Source organism: Ranitomeya imitator, chromosome 5 (assembly GCF_032444005.1).
Source record: "Ranitomeya imitator isolate aRanImi1 chromosome 5, aRanImi1.pri, whole genome shotgun sequence".
NCBI classification, from domain to species: Eukaryota; Metazoa; Chordata; class Amphibia; order Anura; family Dendrobatidae; genus Ranitomeya; species Ranitomeya imitator.
Window position 1 is genome coordinate 667179083 of NC_091286.1, and position 21253 is coordinate 667200335.

Sequence of the window (21253 nt, forward strand, 5' to 3'; positions counted from 1 at the left end):
CTCATTCTTCTGGTAATCCTATTCAACAGGTTTTGATTATTATTTATTTTTTGCGCGGCGACCCTCAAGACTGGGCATTTTCTCTTGCGCCAGGAGACCCTGCATTGAGTAGTGTCGATGCGTTTTTCCTGGCGCTCGGATTGCTGTACGATGAGCCTAATTCAGTGGATCAGGCTGAGAAAAATTTGCTGGCTTTGTGCCAGGGTCAGGATGATATAGAAGTATATTGTCAGAAATTTAGGAAATGGTCAGTACTCACTCAGTGGAATGAATCTGCGCTGGCAGCTTTGTTCAGAAAGGGTCTCTCTGAGGCTCTTATGGATGTCATGGTGGGATTTCCTATGCCTGCTGGTTTGAATGAGTCTTTGTCTTTGGCCATTCAGATCTGTCGACGCTTGCGCGAACGTAAATCTGTGCACCATTTGGCGGTACTGCCTGAGGTTAAACCTGAGCCTATGCAGTGCGATAGGACTATGACTAGAGTTGAACGGCAGGAATACAGACGTCTGAATGGTCTGTGTTTCTACTGTGGTGATTCCACTCATGCTATTTCTGATTGTCCTAAGCACACTAAGCGGTCCGCTAGGTCTGCCGTCATTGGTACTGTACAGTCCAAATTCCTTCTGTCCATTACCTTGATATGCTCTTTGTCGTCATTTTCTGTCATGGCGTTTGTGGATTCGGGCGCTGCCCTGAATCTGATGGACTTGGATTATGCTAAACGTTGTGGGTTTTTCTTGGAGCCTTTGCGGTGTCCTATTCCATTGAGAGGAATTGATGCTACACCTTTGGCCAAGAATAAACCTCAATACTGGGCCCAGCTGACCATGTGCATGGCTCCTGCACATCAGGAAGTTATTCGCTTTCTGGTGTTGCATAATCTGCATGATGTGGTCGTGTTGGGGTTGCCATGGCTACAAACCCATAATCCAGTATTGGATTGGAATTCCATGTCGGTATCCAGCTGGGGTTGTCAGGGGGTACATGGTGATGTTCCATTTTTGTCGATTTCGTCATCCACCCCTTCTGAGGTCCCAGAGTTCTTGTCTGATTATCAGGATGTATTTGAAGAGCCCAAGTCCGATGCTCTACCTCCGCATAGGGATTGTGATTGTGCTATCAATTTGATTCCTGGTAGTAAATTCCCTAAAGGTCGATTATTTAATTTATCCGTGCCCGAACACGCCGCTATGCGCAGTTATGTGAAGGAATCCCTGGAGAAGGGACATATTCGCCCATCGTCATCACCACTGGGAGCAGGGTTCTTCTTTGTAGCCAAGAAGGATGGTTCGCTGAGACCGTGTATTGATTACCGCCTTCTTAATAAGATCACTGTTAAATTTCAGTATCCCTTGCCATTGTTATCTGACTTGTTTGCTCGGATTAAGGGGGCTAGTTGGTTCACTAAGATAGATCTTTGTGGTGCGTATAATCTGGTGAGAATCAGGCAAGGAGATGAATGGAAAACTGCATTCAATACGCCCGAGGGTCATTTTGAGTATCTAGTGATGCCGTTCGGACTTGCCAATGCTCCATCTGTGTTTCAGTCTTTTATGCATGACATCTTCCGTGAGTATCTGGATAAATTCCTGATTGTTTACTTGGATGACATTTTGATCTTCTCAGATGATTGGGAGTCTCATGTGAAGCAGGTCAGAATGGTTTTTCAGGTCCTGCGTGCTAACTCTTTGTTTGTGAAGGGATCAAAGTGTCTCTTCGGTGTGCAGAAAGTTTCATTTTTGGGGTTCATCTTTACCCCTTCTACTATCGAGATGGATCCAATTAAGGTCCAAGCCATCCAGGATTGGATTCAGCCGACATCTCTGAAAAGTCTGCAAAAGTTCCTGGGCTTTGCTAATTTTTATCGTCGCTTCATCTGTAATTTTTCTAGCATTGCCAAACCATTGACCGATTTGACCAAGAAGGGTGCTGATTTGGTTAATTGGTCTTCTGCTGCTGTGGAAGCTTTTCAGGAGTTGAAGCGTCGTTTTTGTTCTGCCCCTGTGTTGTGTCAGCCAGATGTTTCTCTTCCGTTCCAGGTCGAGGTTGATGCTTCTGAGATTGGAGCAGGGGCGGTTTTGTCACAGAGAGGTTCTGATTGCTCAGTGATGAAACCATGTGCTTTCTTTTCCTGGAAGTTTTCACCCGCTGAGCGTAATTATGATGTGGGCAATCGAGAGTTGCTGGCCATGAAGTGGGCATTCGAGGAGTGGCGTCATTGGCTTGAAGGAGCTAAGCATCGCGTGGTGGTATTGACTGATCATAAGAACTTGACTTATCTCGAGTCTGCCAAGCGCTTGAATCCTAGACAGGCCCGTTGGTCGTTATTTTTTGCCCGCTTCGACTTTGTGATTTCGTACCTTCCGGGCTCTAAAAAAGTGAAGGCGGATGCTCTGTCTAGGAGTTTTGTGCCCGACTCTCCGGGTTTATCTAAGCCAGCGGGTATCCTCAAGGAAGGAGTCATTGTGTCTGCCATCTCCCCTGATTTGCGGCGGGTGCTGCAAAAATTTCAGGCGAATAAACCTGATCGTTGTCCAGCAGAGAAACTGTTCGTCCCTGATAGGTGGACTAATAATCTTATCTCTGAACTTCATTGTTTGGTGTTGGCTGGTCATCCTGGAATCTTTGGTACCAGAGAGTTAGTGGCTAGATCCTTCTGGTGGCCATCTCTGTCACGGGATGTACGTACTTTTGTGCAGTCCTGTGGGATTTGTGCTAGGGCTAAGCCCTGCTGTTCTCGTGCCAGTGGGTTGCTTTTGCCCTTGCCGGTCCCAAAGAGGCCTTGGACACATATTTCAATGGATTTCATTTCTGACCTTCCCGTTTCTCAAAAGATGTCAGTCATTTGGGTGGTCTGTGATCGCTTTTCTAAAATGGTCCATCTGGTGCCCTTGGCTAAATTGCCTTCCTCCTCTGATTTGGTACCTTTGTTCTTTCAGCATGTGGTTCGGTTGCATGGCATTCCTGAGAATATTGTTTCTGACAGAGGTTCCCAGTTTGTTTCAAGGTTTTGGCGAGCCTTTTGTGGTAGGATGGGCATTGACCTATCCTTTTCCTCGGCTTTCCATCCTCAGACTAATGGCCAGACCGAACGAACCAATCAGACCTTGGAAACATATCTGAGATGTTTTGTTTCTGCAGACCAGGATGATTGGGTGTCCTTTTTGCCGTTGGCTGAGTTCGCCCTTAATAATCGGGCCAGCTCGGCTACCTTGGTTTCTCCATTTTTTTGCAATTCTGGGTTCCATCCTCGTTTCTCTTCAGGACAGGTTGAGTCTTCGGACTGTCCTGGTGTGGATTCTGTGGTGGATAGGTTGCAGCAGATCTGGACTCAGGTAGTGGACAATTTGATCTTGTCCCAGGAGAAAGCTCAACTTTTCGCTAATCGCAGACGCCGTGTGGGTCCCTGTTATGGCTGGCAATCAGGCAACACAGCGTGCAGTAATCAGCGCACATACAGAGATCTGGCAATAACCCAAAACAATAGGACGAGCTCTGAGACGTGGAATCTCTGTAGACTGCAGTACCTGATCTATCCTCACACAACTGGAAGCAGCAGTGGATTGCGCCTATCCACTACCTATGCAACTCGGCACTGCCTGAGGAGCTGACTAGCCTGAAGATAGAAATACAAGCCTGACTTACCTCAGAGAAATACCCCAAAGGAATAGGCAGCCCCCCACATATAATGACTGTTAGCAAGATGAAAAGACAAACGTAGGAATGAAATAGATTCAGCAAAGTGAGGCCCGATATTCTAGACAGAGCGAGGATAGCAAAGAGAACTATGCAGTCTACAAAAAACCCTAAAACGAAAACCACGCAAAGGGGCAAAAAGACCCACCGTGCCGAACTAACAGCACGGCGGTGCACCCCTTTGCTTCTCAGAGCTTCCAGCAAAAGATAATAACAAGCTGGACAGAAAAAACAGAAAACAAACTAGAAGCACTTATCTAGCAGAGCAGCAGGCCCAAGGAAAGATGCAGTAGCTCAGATCCAACACTGGAACATTGACAAGGAGCAAGGAAGACAGACTCAGGTGGAGTTAAATAGCAAGGCAGCCAACGAGCTCACCAAAACACCTGAGGGAGGAAGCCCAGAGACTGCAATACCACTTGTGACCACAGAAGTGAACTCAGCCACAGAATTCACAACAGTACCCCCCCCTTGAGGAGGGGTCACCGAACCCTCACCAGAACCCCCAGGCCGACCAGGATGAGCCACATGAAAGGCACGAACAAGATCTGGGGCATGGACATCAGAGGCAAAAACCCAGGAATTATCTTCCTGAGCATAACCCTTCCATTTGACCAGATACTGGAGTTTCCGTCTAGAGACACGAGAATCCAAAATCTTCTCCACAATATACTCCAATTCCCCCTCCACCAAAACAGGGGCAGGAGGCTCCACAGATGGAACCATAGGTGCCACGTATCTCCTCAACAACGACCTATGGAATACATTATGTATGGAAAAGGAGTCTGGGAGGGTCAGACGAAAAGACACCGGATTGAGAATCTCAGAAATCCTATACGGACCAATAAAACGAGGTTTAAATTTAGGAGAGGAAACCTTCATAGGTATATGACGAGAAGATAACCAAACCAGATCCCCAACACGAAGTCGGGGTCCCACACGGCGTCTGCGATTAGCGAAAAGCTGAGCCTTCTCCTGGGACAAGGTCAAATTGTCCACTACCTGAGTCCAGATCTGCTGCAACCTGTCCACCACATTATCCACACCAGGACAGTCCGAAGACTCAACCTGTCCTGAAGAGAAACGAGGATGGAACCCAGAATTGCAGAAAAATGGAGAGACCAAGGTAGCCGAGCTGGCCCGATTATTAAGGGCGAACTCAGCCAACGGCAAAAATGACACCCAATCATCCTGGTCAGCGGAAACAAAACATCTCAGATATGTTTCCAAGGTCTGATTGGTTCGTTCGGTCTGGCCATTAGTCTGAGGATGGAAGGCCGAGGAAAAAGATAGGTCAATGCCCATCCTACCACAAAAGGCTCGCCAGAACCTCGAGACAAACTGGGAACCTCTGTCAGAAACAATATTCTCAGGAATGCCATGTAAACGAACCACATGCTGGAAGAACAAAGGCACCAAATCAGAGGAGGAAGGCAATTTAACCAAGGGCACCAGATGGACCATTTTAGAAAAGCGATCACAGACCACCCAAATGACAGACATCTTTTGAGAAACGGGAAGGTCAGAAATGAAATCCATCGAAATATGTGTCCAAGGCCTCTTCGGGACCGGCAAGGGCAAAAGCAACCCACTGGCACGTGAACAGCAGGGCTTAGCCCTAGCACAAATTCCACAGGACTGCACAAAAGCACGCACATCCCGTGACAGAGATGGCCACCAGAAGGATCTAGCAACCAACTCCCTGGTACCAAAGATTCCTGGATGACCGGCCAGCACCGAACAATGAAGTTCAGAGATAACTTTACTAGTCCACCTATCAGGGACGAACAGTTTCTCGGCCGGACAACGATCAGGTTTATTAGCCTGAAATTTCTGCAACACTCTCCGCAAATCAGGGGAGATGGCAGACACAATGACTCCTTCCTTGAGGAAACTCGCCGGCTCAGATAACCCCGGAGAGTCGGGCACAAAACTCCTAGACAGAGCATCCGCCTTCACATTTTTAGAGCCCGGAAGGTATGAAATCACAAAATCAAAATGAGCAAAAAACAACGACCAACGGGCCTGTCTAGGATTCAAGCGCTTGGCAGACTCAAGATAAGTAAGGTTCTTATGATCAGTCAAAACCACCACGCGATGCTTAGCACCCTCAAGCCAATGACGCCACTCCTCGAATGCCCACTTCATGGCCAGCAACTCTCGGTTGCCCACATCATAATTACGCTCAGCAGCAGAAAATTTCCTGGAAAAGAAAGCACATGGTTTGAACACTGAGCAACCAGAACCTCTCTGTGACAAAACCGCCCCTGCACCAATCTCAGAAGCATCAACCTCGACCTGGAACGGAAGAGAAACATCAGGTTGACACAACACAGGGGCACAGCAAAAACGACGCTTCAACTCCTGAAAAGCTTCCACGGCAGCAGAAGACCAATTAACCAAATCAGCACCCTTCTTGGTCAAATCGGTCAATGGTCTGGCAATGCTAGAAAAATTACAGATGAAGCGACGATAAAAATTAGCAAAGCCCAGGAATTTCTGCAAACTTTTTAGAGATGTCGGCTGAGTCCAATCCTGGATGGCCTGAACCTTAACCGGATCCATCTCGATAGTAGAAGGGGAAAAGATGAACCCCAAAAATGAAACTTTCTGCACACCGAAGAGACACTGGACACATATTTCGATGGATTTCATTTCTGACCTTCCCGTTTCTCAAAAGATGTCTGTCATTTGGGTGGTCTGTGATCGCTTTTCTAAAATGGTCCATCTGGTGCCCTTGGTTAAATTGCCTTCCTCCTCTGATTTGGTGCCTTTGTTCTTCCAGCATGTGGTTCGTTTACATGGCATTCCTGAGAATATTGTTTCTGACAGAGGTTCCCAGTTTGTCTCGAGGTTCTGGCGAGCCTTTTGTGGTAGGATGGGCATTGACCTATCTTTTTCCTCGGCCTTCCATCCTCAGACTAATGGCCAGACCGAACGAACCAATCAGACCTTGGAAACATATCTGAGATGTTTTGTTTCCGCTGACCAGGATGATTGGGTGTCATTTTTGCCGTTGGCTGAGTTCGCCCTTAATAATCGGGCCAGCTCGGCTACCTTGGTCTCTCCATTTTTCTGCAATTCTGGGTTCCATCCTCGTTTCTCTTCAGGACAGGTTGAGTCTTCGGACTGTCCTGGTGTGGATAATGTGGTGGACAGGTTGCAGCAGATCTGGACTCAGGTAGTGGACAATTTGACCTTGTCCCAGGAGAAGGCTCAGCTTTTCGCTAATCGCAGACGCCGTGTGGGACCCCGACTTCGTGTTGGGGATCTGGTTTGGTTATCTTCTCGTCATATACCTATGAAGGTTTCCTCTCCTAAATTTAAACCTCGTTTTATTGGTCCGTATAGGATTTCTGAGATTCTCAATCCGGTGTCTTTTCGTCTGACCCTCCCAGACTCCTTTTCCATACATAATGTATTCCATAGGTCGTTGTTGAGGAGATACGTGGCACCTATGGTTCCATCTGTGGAGCCTCCTGCCCCTGTTTTGGTGGAGGGGGAATTGGAGTATATTGTGGAGAAGATTTTGGATTCTCGTGTCTCTAGACGGAAACTCCAGTATCTGGTCAAATGGAAGGGTTATGCTCAGGAAGATAATTCCTGGGTTTTTGCCTCTGATGTCCATGCCCCAGATCTTGTTCGTGCCTTTCATGTGGCTCATCCTGGTCGGCCTGGGGGTTCTGGTGAGGGTTCGGTGACCCCTCCTCAAGGGGGGGGTACTGTTGTGAATTCTGTGGCTGAGTTCACTTCTGTGGTCACAAGTGGTATTGCAGTCTCTGGGCTTCCTCCCTCAGGTGTTTTGGTGAGCTCGTTGGCTGCCTTGCTATTTAACTCCACCTGAGTCTGTCTTCCTTGCTCCTTGTCAATGTTCCAGTGTTGGATCTGAGCTACTGCATCTTTCCTTGGGCCTGCTGCTCTGCTAGATAAGTGCTTCTAGTTTGTTTTCTGTTTTTTCTGTCCAGCTTGTTATTATCTTTTGCTGGAAGCTCTGAGAAGCAAAGGGGTGCACCGCCGTGCTGTTAGTTCGGCACGGTGGGTCTTTTTGCCCCTTTGCGTGGTTTTCGTTTTAGGGTTTTTTGTAGACTGCATAGTTCTCTTTGCTATCCTCGCTCTGTCTAGAATATCGGGCCTCACTTTGCTGAATCTATTTCATTCCTACGTTTGTCTTTTCATCTTGCTAACAGTCATTATATGTGGGGGGCTGCCTATTCCTTTGGGGTATTTCTCTGAGGTAAGTCAGGCTTGTATTTCTATCTTCAGGCTAGTCAGCTCCTCAGGCAGTGCCGAGTTGCATAGGTAGTGGATAGGCGCAATCCACTGCTGCTTCCAGTTGTGTGAGGATAGATCAGGTACTGCAGTCTACAGAGATTCCACGTCTCAGAGCTCGTCCTATTGTTTTGGGTTATTGCCAGATCTCTGTATGTGCGCTGATTACTGCACGCTGTGTTGCCTGATTGCCAGCCATAACAGTACTGTTGTGAATTCTGTGGCTGAGTTCACTTCTGTGGTCACAAGTGGTATTGCAGTCTCTGGGCTTCCTCCCTCAGGTGTTTTGGTGAGCTCGTTGGCTGCCTTGCTATTTAACTCCACCTGAGTCTGTCTTCCTGGCTCCTTGTACTGTTATGGCTGGCAATCAGGCAACACAGCGTGCAGTAATCAGCGCACATACAGAGATCTGGCAATAACCCAAAACAATAGGACGAGCTCTGAGACGTGGAATCTCTGTAGACTGCAGTACCTGATCTATCCTCACACAACTGGAAGCAGCAGTGGATTGCGCCTATCCACTACCTATGCAACTCGGCACTGCCTGAGGAGCTGACTAGCCTGAAGATAGAAATACAAGCCTGACTTACCTCAGAGAAATACCCCAAAGGAATAGGCAGCCCCCCACATATAATGACTGTTAGCAAGATGAAAAGACAAACGTAGGAATGAAATAGATTCAGCAAAGTGAGGCCCGATATTCTAGACAGAGCGAGGATAGCAAAGAGAACTATGCAGTCTACAAAAAACCCTAAAACGAAAACCATGCAAAGGGGCAAAAAGACCCACCGTGCCGAACTAACAGCACGGCGGTGCACCCCTTTGCTTCTCAGAGCTTCCAGCAAAAGATAATAACAAGCTGGACAGAAAAAACAGAAAACAAACTAGAAGCACTTATCTAGCAGAGCAGCAGGCCCAAGGAAAGATGCAGTAGCTCAGATCCAACACTGGAACATTGACAAGGAGCAAGGAAGACAGACTCAGGTGGAGTTAAATAGCAAGGCAGCCAACGAGCTCACCAAAACACCTGAGGGAGGAAGCCCAGAGACTGCAATACCACTTGTGACCACAGAAGTGAACTCAGCCACAGAATTCACAACAGGTCCCCGACTTCGTGTTGGGGATCTGGTTTGGTTATCTTCTCGTCATATTCCTATGAAGGTTTCCTCTCCTAAATTTAAACCTCGTTTTATTGGTCCGTATAGGATTTCTGAGGTTCTCAATCCTGTGTCTTTTCGTTTGACCCTCCCAGACTCCTTTTCCATACATAATGTATTCCATAGGTCGTTGTTGCGGAGATACGTGGCACCTATGGTTCCATCTGTTGAGCCTCCTGCCCCGGTTTTGGTGGAGGGGGAATTGGAGTATATTGTGGAGAAGATTTTGGATTCTCGTGTTTCTAGACGGAAACTCCAGTATCTGGTTAAATGGAAGGGTTATGCTCAGGAAGATAATTCCTGGGTTTTTGCCTCTGATGTTCATGCTTCCGATCTTGTTCGTGCCTTTCATGCGGCTCATCCTGGTCGGCCTGGGGGCTCTGGTGAGGGTTCGGTGACCCCTCCTCAAGGGGGGGGTACTGTTGTGAATTCTGTGGCTGAATTCACTCCTGTGGTCACAAGTGGTACTGCAGCTTCTGAGCTTCCTCCCTCAGGTGTTCTGGTGAGCTCGTTAACTGCTTCATTACTTAACTCCGCCTGATGCTGCTATCCTTGCTCCTTGTCAATGTTTCAGTGTTGGATCTGAGCTTCTCCTGATTGTTCCTGTGACCTGCTGCTCTGTATAGCTAAGTGCTTTTTGCTTTTTTGTTGCTTTTTTTCTGTCCAGCTTGTCTTTTGTTTTGCTGGAAGCTCTGAGACGCAAAGGGTGTACCGCCGTGCCGTTAGTTCGGCACGGTGGGTTTTTTTTGCCCCCTTTGCGTGGTTTTGCTTTAGGGTTTTTTGTAGACTGCAAAGTTCGCTTTACTGTCCTCGCTCTGTCCTAGAATATCGGGCCCCACTTTGCTGAATCTATTTCATCCCTACGTTTTGTCTTTTCATCTTACAGTCATTATATGTGGGGGGCTGCCTTTTCCTTTGGGGAATTTCTCTGGGGCAAGTCAGGCCTATTTTTCTATCTTCAGGCTAGCTAGTTTCTTAGGCTGTGCCGAGTTGCCTAGGTAGTTGTTAGGCGCAATCCACAGCCGCTTTTAGTTGTGTTTAGGATAGGATCAGGTGTGCAGTCTACAGAGTTTCCACGTCTCAGAGCTCGTTCTTGTATTTTTGGGTATTTGTCAGATCACTGTGTGCGCTCTGATCGCTAAGCACACTGTGTTTCTGGATTGCCTTCATAACACCTGTCATTAGCAAACATAACAGGCTGGCTAGCAGCTATAACTCATGCAGCTGCTTCAACAAAAACTAAATCTCCGAGCAGTCACAAATACTAGGAGACCTCCCAGGAAAACCTGAGCAACGAGTATACTCGCTCATCACTAGTGTCCATCTTTTTCACAAAACCATAGATTTGTATTGGACCTTTTCATCCATCAAACTCGAAAACATGGACTTGTGAAAAGCACAACGGATTATGTGTACGTGTTCTATCCATGAAAAACAACAGGTATGTCTGAGGCCAAAGACAACTTAGTCTACTGCTCCGCTCATGCCATCCTACTGGGGAGTTTATCAGGTGTAAGTCCAGTCTTGGTCCAGAAGCCTTATTGTAGGGTTGTGGGAAGTTTGTAAAGCCCCTTATTCTTGGGATAACAGCTCTTTGAGTCGCTAGAAGTTTAGGCAAGCAATGTTCTTCGATTTCTCGAGTGCATTTAACTCCCTGCAGCCACTTTTACTACACAAAAAGATGACTGATATGAAGGTTGAGGAGGGGATGAGAAATTGGATAACTGACTACCTATCAGATCGGCCACAGTTTGTACAGATGGGAGCAGTTGTGTCAAGCAGATTATTGAGCAGTGTAGGTGCCCCCCCAGGGAACGGTGCTTGCACCCTTTCTATTCACACTGTATACTTCAGACTTTCAGTATAAATCTGAACTTTGCCACCTTCAAAAATTTTCGGATGACTCTGTGGTTGTGGGATGCATTAGGGGAGATCGGGGGGATGAGGAATACAGAAGTGTGGTGTCGAATTTCGTGGATTGGTGCAATGGTAACTATCTACAACTAAATGTTAAGAAAACTAAGGAGTTGGTGGCCAACTATAGCAGGATTAAGATGGAATGCTTACCGATCACTATTGCTGGTCAGGAGGTAGAGCAGGTGGAGAGTTACAAATATTTGGGGGTCCATTTGGATAGCAAACTGGACTGGAGATGCCACTCAGAGTTTGTCTACAAGAAGGGGATGAGCAGATTGTATTTCCTAAGGAAACTGAGGTCTTTTAATGTGTGTAGCAAAATGTTAGAAATGTTCTACCAATCTGTGGTGGCAAGTGCCATCTTTTTTGCAATCATGTGCTGGGGTAGTAGTGTGCGGGCCTCTGATGCTAATAAGCTGAATAAGATTATTAAGAAGGCAAGTTCTGCTGTGGGCTGCAATCTGGACTCTTTTGGGGAGGTAGTGGAGAAAAGAACTCTGAGAAAGTGTATGACAATTATGAACAATAATGCACATCCACTATATGAGCTATTCATGAGACAGAAGAGCACCTTCAGTAACCGGCTAATACTTCTGAGGTGTAAGAAGGAAAAATATAGGAAATCGTTTGTGCCAACTGCCATGGGAATGTAAAACAATAACATTAGGGTTAAACCACCAAGGTGAATGTCTACTTATTGCTCTACATTTCACTTCACTCGTTGTGTATGTCCTATTCTAATGTATAATGTTCTTCTGGCAACTCCACTGTCATGTCAACTATGTAATTCCTTTATGATTTTTATGATTTAAGTTGTGCTGCTGTGATACCATAATTTCCCACGGGATCAATAAAGTGTATCGTATCGTATCGTATCGTATCGTAGAATTTTATATTTCAATCCCCCCCCAACAACATCAGTCCCTCCTGCTGCACCCTGACAGATTGCCTACATCTCTGACTCCAGTTGAGGTCACCATAACTGAACCTTTGTGAAATGACTCGTTAGATAATTTGGGATCATTGCGCTATACACCTACCTGATTAATATAGTTCGGAGGAAGGTGAAATCAACCCTTGTGTGCAGCACAGTGCAGAATGCAAGAACGCTACATTTATCTGTAAGACGTCTCCGAAATGCTTCCTCTATCCTCTAAGTTTCGGTTTCCTTTCAGCAGAAATCTGGCACCCCTCCCAAAAAGAATCTTTTTTTTTTATGACTTATTGTTTTGTTAACCCTTCTCTGTCTTGTGTGCAAAAAAATAACATTTTGGAATGTTTCTTTCATAGGGATGCTTTTTAAATGTTCATTTTTTGATTCTTATTCTGTAGAAAACACATTGGGCTTTCTAATTTTTATCAAATTAGAGTGTAATTCTTGGTAATTTGTGAGTATTATGTAGGGAAAAAAGGATCAAAAGAAATGAAAAGTACACTTACTCATAATTTTCAACTTCTTTTCTAAGGTATTTGGCTCTATCACTTATATTTTTCATGAAAATTAATCCTTAAATTTTAGCAGTCATATGTGCATGGTGTGCAGTCCATGATGGCGGTGTACAGAATCACTAAAAAAACAGCGACGCTAAATAACGAGAACTCTCTTTTGGAGATTTTCCGAAAACCAAAATAACATAGATATCATTGCTCAAAGATCCAAGACCAGAACCACTAAAATAATGCAAAACTCAGACGAGACTGTAAGGGTGTGCTCACACGGCGAGTGCAATGCGAGAAAGCACCTCGTTGCACTCTGACCAATATTTTTTAATGAGTCAGTACTCAACTGAGATTTTTTCCTCATGCCTAGTAAAACTCTCAGAATGCTGAAAGTGGATGCGAGAATAAGATCACACTCACCAATGTAAATCAATGTGTGCATGTGCTGTGTACATAGGTGATATATACTGTAGATTAAAGATTTAGGACATAAAACACAATGCAATAGGCTTAATGTATATCGATGTTTTACATTATTAATTTGAAGCTGTAGTCTGCCCAGACGAAGGTAGATGGCAGAGATAGGCAGAGGTATGATAGTGCTAATGTTTGTGATTAGCCCACAGTGGGAGGGGTTAGTGCCAGGGAAAGCAGATTACTTCCTGGATTGAGTAAGTGAGAATTTGGATAGCACCGTGTGTGCCGAGCTGCGAAAGGGTGATCCACAGCCAGAAAGAGATGGGAACTAATATTGATAGAAGAGGCAGAGTGGCCTTCCACGTTAAAGGGGTCCTTAGGCAGGATGGCATGTCACGAGAATCTCAAAGCATGATAAACGGCAAAGGAATGGACCTAAAGAAGACTGAGACTGAGGGAATAGTGAGGATACTGAGTCGTAGGGCCAGGGTGTTCATAGTGCCAGAATGAGGAGCCACTGAGCTGGTGTAGAGAAACTCGATGAACAGGAATGTACTGTAGCAACAAGCTAGGTTGTGATGAATTAGGGTGAAACAGTGTGCCATACTGTCTCTGGAGTAGACTCCAGTGAGAGGAAATGATGTATATGAAAATGCTGCTTGCTGTGAATGAAACATGCTGAAGTCTGTGTACTCGATATCAAGCTCAGTAAAGGCTCAAGGCCCTCACAACACAAACACCCAAGCAGTACCCACAATTTTCTCTAGAGTAGCCGGGCAGGATTAAACAGAATCTCGCCCACAACTACCTCTCCCCGACATCTCACATTTGGCATAGTTGGCAGGATCGAGCCATGAATCAGGAAGAATTTATGGATGTGGGGATGGCTCCTGTGATAGTAAATATAGTGACCATTACATTTTCTAAAGTGGCACCGAGCAAGGACTGCAAGATGACATTGCCATTTGAGAGTTGTAAGCTTTTCGAAAGAATGACAGTGTGAAGCAATGGTGGAATGGCAACTGACATTGGCCCACTGTGAATGGGCCAAGGAGAAGGATGACAAGAAGGTGAGACCAGGCAGCCTGCTGGAGAGGGTCGAGGCTGAGCAGGAGCCAGAGCCATGGATGGTGGCCTGGTCTGTGTCCCAAGATAGGGCCAAATGCCTGGAGATCTCGCAGGCCCAGATGCCGGAGGTAAATCCTAACACACCTCTTGCTAATCAGGCAAAGTGGAATGCATCTGGGTGTCCTGGCAGAGAAGGTCCCCTAGAGGAGAGCCAGAAGACCGGAGAGGAAAATTGGGTCAGATGTTGAAGTCCACATTGGGCTCTTTACACATTTGTCCAGAGCAGCTTGGAGCTTGGAACTACAAGAGCATGAACATTTCAGCGGTTCTAGGACCCATGTGTCCAGGAAACTTTGTTGTTGGCCATGGATGGCTGAAGAATGACCCCCCCGGTTTATCTCCCCTTCTGGTTGAGGGTTTGGAGCTCAGGGTCCTACACCATTAGCATTTATTATCAGGGGCCTGCTGTACCCTGCGAGTGCATTTGTCATCTGACAAGGTTTTGGTGAGTTTGCTGCTCTTCATGTTGTGTTTTTTTGGGAATTTTTCTATGTTAGCTGGGTTCTACATCATTCCTCATTGCCTTTGCCTCAAATGGACTGTGTCCCAATCTTGTAGACTGATGGGGAACAAGGGACTGTGCCCCCAATGGACTGTGTCCCATGATGACTCTGCACCAAAAGAACTGTGTCATTGTCATAAGGATCAATGCTTAGGTGAATGGACGAAATGATGTCCCAACCAATTTAATGCCTTGTGGACAGCTTATGGGCTTTGCCATAACAAGGACAATGGTTTACCTGGAAGGACAGTGGCTTGGTCAGAGGTGATGGGGTGCAGAGTGTACATTCATGAGAAAAAAAATGAACTTTTATGAATTTACCAAATGACTGCAATGAAACAAAGAGTAAAAAATGTAAAGGGGTCTGAATACTTTCTGTACCCACTGTATGTGTTTCATTATTTCAATTTAAAGACAATTTGGTACCAGATTTTTGCAACCTAATCTGTGACCAGCATGATATAGACTCATAGACCCTCATTTCAGAAATGTGTCAATTCCTGGGCTGCTTGCTGTAGCTTTGATAACTTCCCTGTTGTATCAGCAGGAAATTATCAATAGATGACTACTTGGCCTGCTTCCCTATAGTCCACTATATTCATTTGTTGTGTATAACCACACCCCCACCACTGATTGGCAGCTTTCTGTCTATGCACAGTGTACACAAAAAGCTGCCAATCAGTGATGTGGGCAGAGTTATACAGAGCTCAGCTGCTAGATCTGCAGTAGAGGAAACAGTGAATTTATCAAAACTGCAACAGGTAGTCCAGTATGTGATGCATAGCTGGAATCAGGGTCTATGTTTGTACATCATGCTTCTCTTATATAGAACAGCAAAAACTTGATGACAGATTTCCTTTTAGGCTATGTGCACACGTTTTGGATTTTGCTGCGGATCTGCAGCGGATTGGACGCTGCGGATTCACAGCAGCTTTCCATGAGTTTACAGTGCCATGTAAACCTACGGAAAACAAATTCCGCAGTGCACATGCTGTGGAAAATACCGTGCGAAAATGTAGCGTTGTTTATTCCGCAGCATGTCAATTCTTTGTGCGGATTCTGCAGCGGTTTACACCTGCTCCATTATAGGAATCCGCAGGTGTAAAACTGCAGGTGGAATCCGCACAAAATCTGCAAAAAAAATCACGGTAAAAGCGCAGTAATTCTGCAGGAAATCCGCAGTGCGGTTTACCTGCGGATTTACCAAAATCAGTCAGGGAAAAATCCGCAGACTAATCCGCATGGTGGGCACATACCCTAAGACCTCATTCAGACATTTATCTATCTTTTTCCTTGCATGTAAAAACATTCACTTTTATTCTTCAGTGTTTTGGATCAGATTTCATCAGTTTTTGGTCACTTTGTAAATGTTTACCATCAGTGTTTAACCCCTCTCCGACATCGGCGGTACATTTACACCGATGTCGGACACCCTCCTTTGATGTGGGCTCCGACACTGAGCCCACATCTTTCCCAGGACATGTTGGCTGTTTTGAACAGCTGACATGTTCTCGCAATAGCCGCAGGTGGAATCGCGATCCACCTGCGGCTATTAACCAGTTAAATACCGCTGTCAAACTCTGACAGCAGCATTTAATAAGCGCTGCCGGCAATTGCATCAGAAATACACCCACAAGTGACCTGCGTCACATGGTCGTGGGTCACCGGTGTGTTTGCATGACAACGAGAGGTCTTCTGGAGACCTCTATGGCTGTCAGTGACGGATTGCTGTGAGAGCCACCCAGTAGCTCATAGCAAGTGAGCAATTCTGCTATATGGAGGCAATCTGATCATCGCCTCTATGTAACAGAGCCGATTGGGTTGTGGCAGCTTCTAGTCTGCCATGGAGGCTATTGAAGCATGCCAAAAGTAAAAATAAATGTTTTTAAAAATATGAAAAATATATACATATAAAAGTTCAAATCACCCCCTTTATGCCCCATTCAAAATAAAACAATAAAAAACAAAATCAAATATACATATATTTGGTTTCGCAGCATTCAGAATCGCTCAATCTATCAATAGAAACAAGGATTAAAATGTCAAAACGACATAATTACATTTTTTTGGTCGCCGCAACATTGCATTAAAATGCAATAACAGGCGATCAAAAGAAAAACGTCAGCTCGGCATGCAACTAATCTCTCACCCAACCTGAAATCATGAAAAATGGAGACGCTACGGGTATCGGAAAATGGCACAATTTTTTTTTTTTTTTTTAAAGTTTGGAATTTTTTGTCACCGCTTAGATTAAAAAGAACCTAAACATGTTTGGTGTCTTTGATCTTGTAATGACCTGGAGAATCATAATGGCAGGTCCGTTTTAGCATTTAATGAACCTAGCAAAAAAAGCCAAACAAAAAACCAATGTGGGATTGCAATTTGTTTGCAATTTCACCACACTTGGAATAGTTTTTCCTGTTTTCTAGTACACGACAAGGTAAAACCAATGGTGTGATTCAAAAGTACAACTCATTCCCCCAAAAACAAGCCCTCACATGGCCATATTGATGGAAAAATAAAAAAGTTAGGGCTCTGAGAAGAAGGGGAGCCAAAAACGAAAACGCAAAACCGAAATTAAGCTCTGGGGGTTAAAGAGTTAATCACTGATTTTTCACTGATGAAAAGACAAAAAAATGAAAACCTTCAATCCATTGCAATTTTTATCACGTACAGCACAAGGTCTGCACACTGACTCCGTCCATGTACTGTCTGTAATTTTTATGGACCCATAGTTAGACGAGTATGTAGAACTTTGAGTTATGTCTCCGATCAAAAATAGAAATATCTCCATTAATCTTTTATGGACATACGGCCGGCAAAAAACACACATAGATATGAAGACAACCATAGACTTTAATACGTATGTGTTCTATGTCTGATAGAACAAGTGAGTGATTCACTGACTTCTGCATGAGGTCTGTGTGGCTGTTGAGACTGCCTCATCAAATGAAAAAAAGTTATATGCAATACTTGTCATGTGTTTTGTGCACATAAATGAAATCTGTATGACTAGGGTTGAGCGAAACGGGTCGAACATTTTCAAAAGTCGCCGACTTTTGGCTAAGTCGGGGTTTCATGAAACCCGATCCGACCCCTGTGCGGGGTCGGCCATGCGGTACGCGACTTTCGCGCCAAAGTCGCGTTTCAATGACGCGAAAAGCGCCATTTCTCAGCCAATGAAGGTAAACGCAGAGTGTGGGCAGCGTGATGACATAGGTCCTGGTCCCCACCATCTTAGAGAAGGGCATTGCAGTGATTGGCTTGCTGTCTGCGACGTCACAGGGGCTATAAAGAGGCGTTCCCGCCGACCGCCATCTTACTGCTGCTGATCTGAGCTTAGGGAGAGGTTGCTGCCGCTTTGTCAGAAGCAGGGATAGCGTTAGGCAGGGTCCATTAACCACAAAACCGCTTGTGCTGCAGCGATTTGCACTGTCCAACACCACCCTCGGTGTGCAGGGACAGTGGAAGTTTTTTTTTTTTTTTTTTTTTCCCCTCAGCGCTGTAGCTCATTGGGCTGCCCTAGAAGGCTCCCTGATAGCTGCATTGCTGTGTGTACGCCGCTGTGCAAACCAACTGCTTTTTTCAAAGCACAAATCCTCTTGTTCCTTCCTTTCTGCACAGCTATCTTTTTTGTTTGTCCACACTTTTTATTTCATTTGTGCATCAGTCCACTCCTTATTGCTGCCTGCCATACCTGGCTGAGATTACTGCAGGCAGGGAGATAGTAGCTGCCTGCCATACCTGGCTGAGATTACTGCAGGCAGGGAGATAGTAATTGTAGGACATTCCCTGTTTTTTTTTTTTTTTTTTTTTTGGTGGGAGATTAAGATTGGCAATTTGGCATTTCTGCTAGAGTGCCATCCCTGTGTGTGCCATCTCTCTCACATAGTGGGCCATAGAAAGCCTTTTCATTTTTCTGTATTTTTTTTTGTGGGGTGTATAAATTCTCCCTGATAAAAATACAGTGGGAGATTAATATTGGCCTTTGGGCTTGTGTGCCAGTCCTGAGTGTGCCATCTCTCTCACAAATAGTGGGCCATAGAAAGCCTATTTTATTTTTTTTGGGGTTTTATAAATTCTCCCTGAAAAAAAGGGAGATTAATATTGGCCTCTGGGCTTGTGTGCCAGTCCTGAGCGTGCCATCTGTGCCAGCCCTGAGCGTGCCATCTCTCTCACAAATAGTGGGCCATAGAAAGCCTATTAATTTTTTTTTTTGGTTTTATAAATTCTCCCTGAAAAAAAGGGAGATTAATATTGGCCTCTGGGCTTGTGTGCCAGTCCTGAGCGTGCCATCTGTGCCAGCCCTGAGCGTGCCATCTCTCTCACAAATAGTGGGCCATAGAAAGCCTATTTAATTTTTTTTTTTGTTTTATAAATTTTCCCTGAAAAAAGGGAGATTAATATTGGCCTCTGGGCTTGTGTGCCAGTTGTGAGCGTGCCATCTGTGCCAGTCCTGAGCGTGCCATCTCTCTCACAAATAGTGGGCCATAGAAAGCCTATTTAAATTTTTTTTTGGTTTTATAAATTCTCCCAGAAAAAAAGGGAGATTAATATTGGCCTCTGGGCTTCTGTGCCAGTCCTGAGCGTGCCATCTGTGCCAGTCCTGAGCGTCCCATCTCTCTCACAAATAGTGGGCCATAGAAAGCCTATTTTATTTTTTTTGGGGGTTTTATAAATTCTCCCTGAAAAAAAGGGAGATTAATATTGGCCTCTGGGCTTGTGTGCCAGTCCTGAGCGTGCCATCTGTGCCAGCCCTCAGCGTGCCATCTCTCTCACAAATAGTGGGCCATAGAAAGCCTATTTATTTATTTTTTTTGTTTTATAAATTTTCCCTGAAAAAAGGGAGATTAATATTGGCCTCTGGGCTTGTGTGCCAGTTGTGAGCGTGCCATCTGTGCCAGTCCTGAGCGTGCCATCTCTCTCACAAATAGTGGGCCATAGAAAGCCTATTTAAATTTTTTTTTGGTTTTATAAATTCTACCAGAAAAAAAGGGAGATTAATATTGGCCTCTGGGCTTCTGTGCCAGTCCTGAGCGTGCCATCTGTGCCAGTCCTGAGCGTCCCATCTCTCTCACAAATAGTGGGCCATAGAAAGCCTATTTTTTTTTTTTTTTGGGTTTTAGAAATTCTCCCTGGAAAAAAAAAGGGAGATTAATATTGCCCTTTGGGCTTGTGTGCCAGTACTAAGCGTTCCATCTCTCTCTCTCTCTCTCTCAGTCAGTGGGCCATAGAACGCCTATTTTTGGTTTTATTTGTTTTCTAAATTCTCCCTGAAAAAATCATTTTATTTTATTTGGTTTCTAAATTCTTCCTGATAAAATCACATTTTTTTTATTATTTTTTTTTCTAAAGTCTCCCTGAAAAAAAAAAAAAAAACAGTGGGAGATTAATATTGGCCTTTCTGCTTGTGTGCCAGTCTTGACTCCTGGGTGCGTCATCTCTCAGTCAGTGGGCCATAGAACGCCTATTTTTGGTTTTATTTGTTTTATAAATTCTCCCAGAAAAAATCATTTTATTTTATTTGGTTTCTAAATTCTTCCTGATAAAATCACATTTTTTTTATTATTTTTTTTTCTAAAGTCTCCCTGAAAAAAAAAAAAAAAAACAGTGGGAGATTAATATTGGCCTTTCTGCTTGTGTGCCAGTCTTGACTCCTGGGTGCGTCATCTCTCAGTCAGTGGGCCATAGAACGCCTATTTTTGGTTTTATTTGTTTTATAAATTCTCCCAGAAAAAATCATTTTATTTTATTTGGTTTCTAAATTCTTCCTGATAAAATCACATTTTTTTTATTATTTTTTTTTCTAAAGTCTCCCTGAAAAAAAAAAAAAAAAACAGTGGGAGATTAATATTGGCCTTTCTGCTTGTGTGCCAGTCTTGACTCCTGGGTGCGTCATCTCTCAGTCAGTGGGCCATAGAACGCCTATTTTTGGTTTTATTTGTTTTCTAAATTCTCCCTGAAAAAATCATTTTATTTTATTTGGTTTCTAAATTCTTCCTGATAAAATCACATTTTTTTTATTATTTTTTTTTCTAAAGTCTCCCTGAAAAAAAAAAAAAAAAACAGTGGGAGATTAATATTGGCCTTTCTGCTTGTGTGCCAGTCTTGACTCCTGGGTGCGTCATCTCTCAGTCAGTGGGCCATAGAACGCCTATTTTTGGTTTTATTTGTTTTATAAATTCTCCCAGAAAAAATCATTTTATTTTATTTGGTTTCTAAATTCTTCCTGATAAAATCATATTTTTTTTATTATTTTTTTTTCTAAAGTCTCCCTGAAAAAAAAAAAAAAAAAACAACCAAAAAAAACAGTGGGAGATTAATATTGGCCTTTCTGCTTGTGTGCCAGTCTTGACTCCTGGGTGTGCCATCTCTCTCTCTCTCTCTCTCTCTCTCTCTCCAATTGTGGTCCATAGAAAGCCTATATTTTTTTTCCTTGATTTGGGTTCTAAAATCTACCAGAGAAAATAACTACATCAATCATTGGTAGAAAAATATTGGCCTCTGGGTTTGTGTGCCACTCCTGACTCCTGTGTGCGTCATCTCTCAGTCAGTGGGCCATAGAACGCCTATTTTTGTTTTTATTTGTTTTATAAATTCTCCCTGAAAAAATCATTTTATTTTATTTGGTTTCTAAATTCTTCCTGATAAAATCATATTTTTTTTATTATTTTTTTTTCTAAAGTCTCCCTGAAAAAAAAAAAAAAAAAAAAAAAACAGTGGGAGA

At 44.3% G+C, this 21253-nt stretch overlaps 1 protein-coding gene across 2 annotated transcripts in view; it reads right to left on the minus strand.

Annotated features, from left to right (window-relative positions):
• LOC138638734 (uncharacterized) overlaps positions 1-21253 on the minus strand; it is a 60224-nt gene that overhangs the window by 20157 nt on the left and 18814 nt on the right. The window contains exon 1 of one of the 2 annotated variants that reach the window (XM_069728275.1): positions 12080-12183. The exons of the other annotated variant lie outside the window; for it this stretch is intronic. The gene's annotated coding sequence lies outside the window, so the exon portion shown is untranslated. Of the gene's footprint in view, positions 1-12079; positions 12184-21253 lie in introns of those variants that run through there. 2 annotated transcript variants of the gene reach the window in all.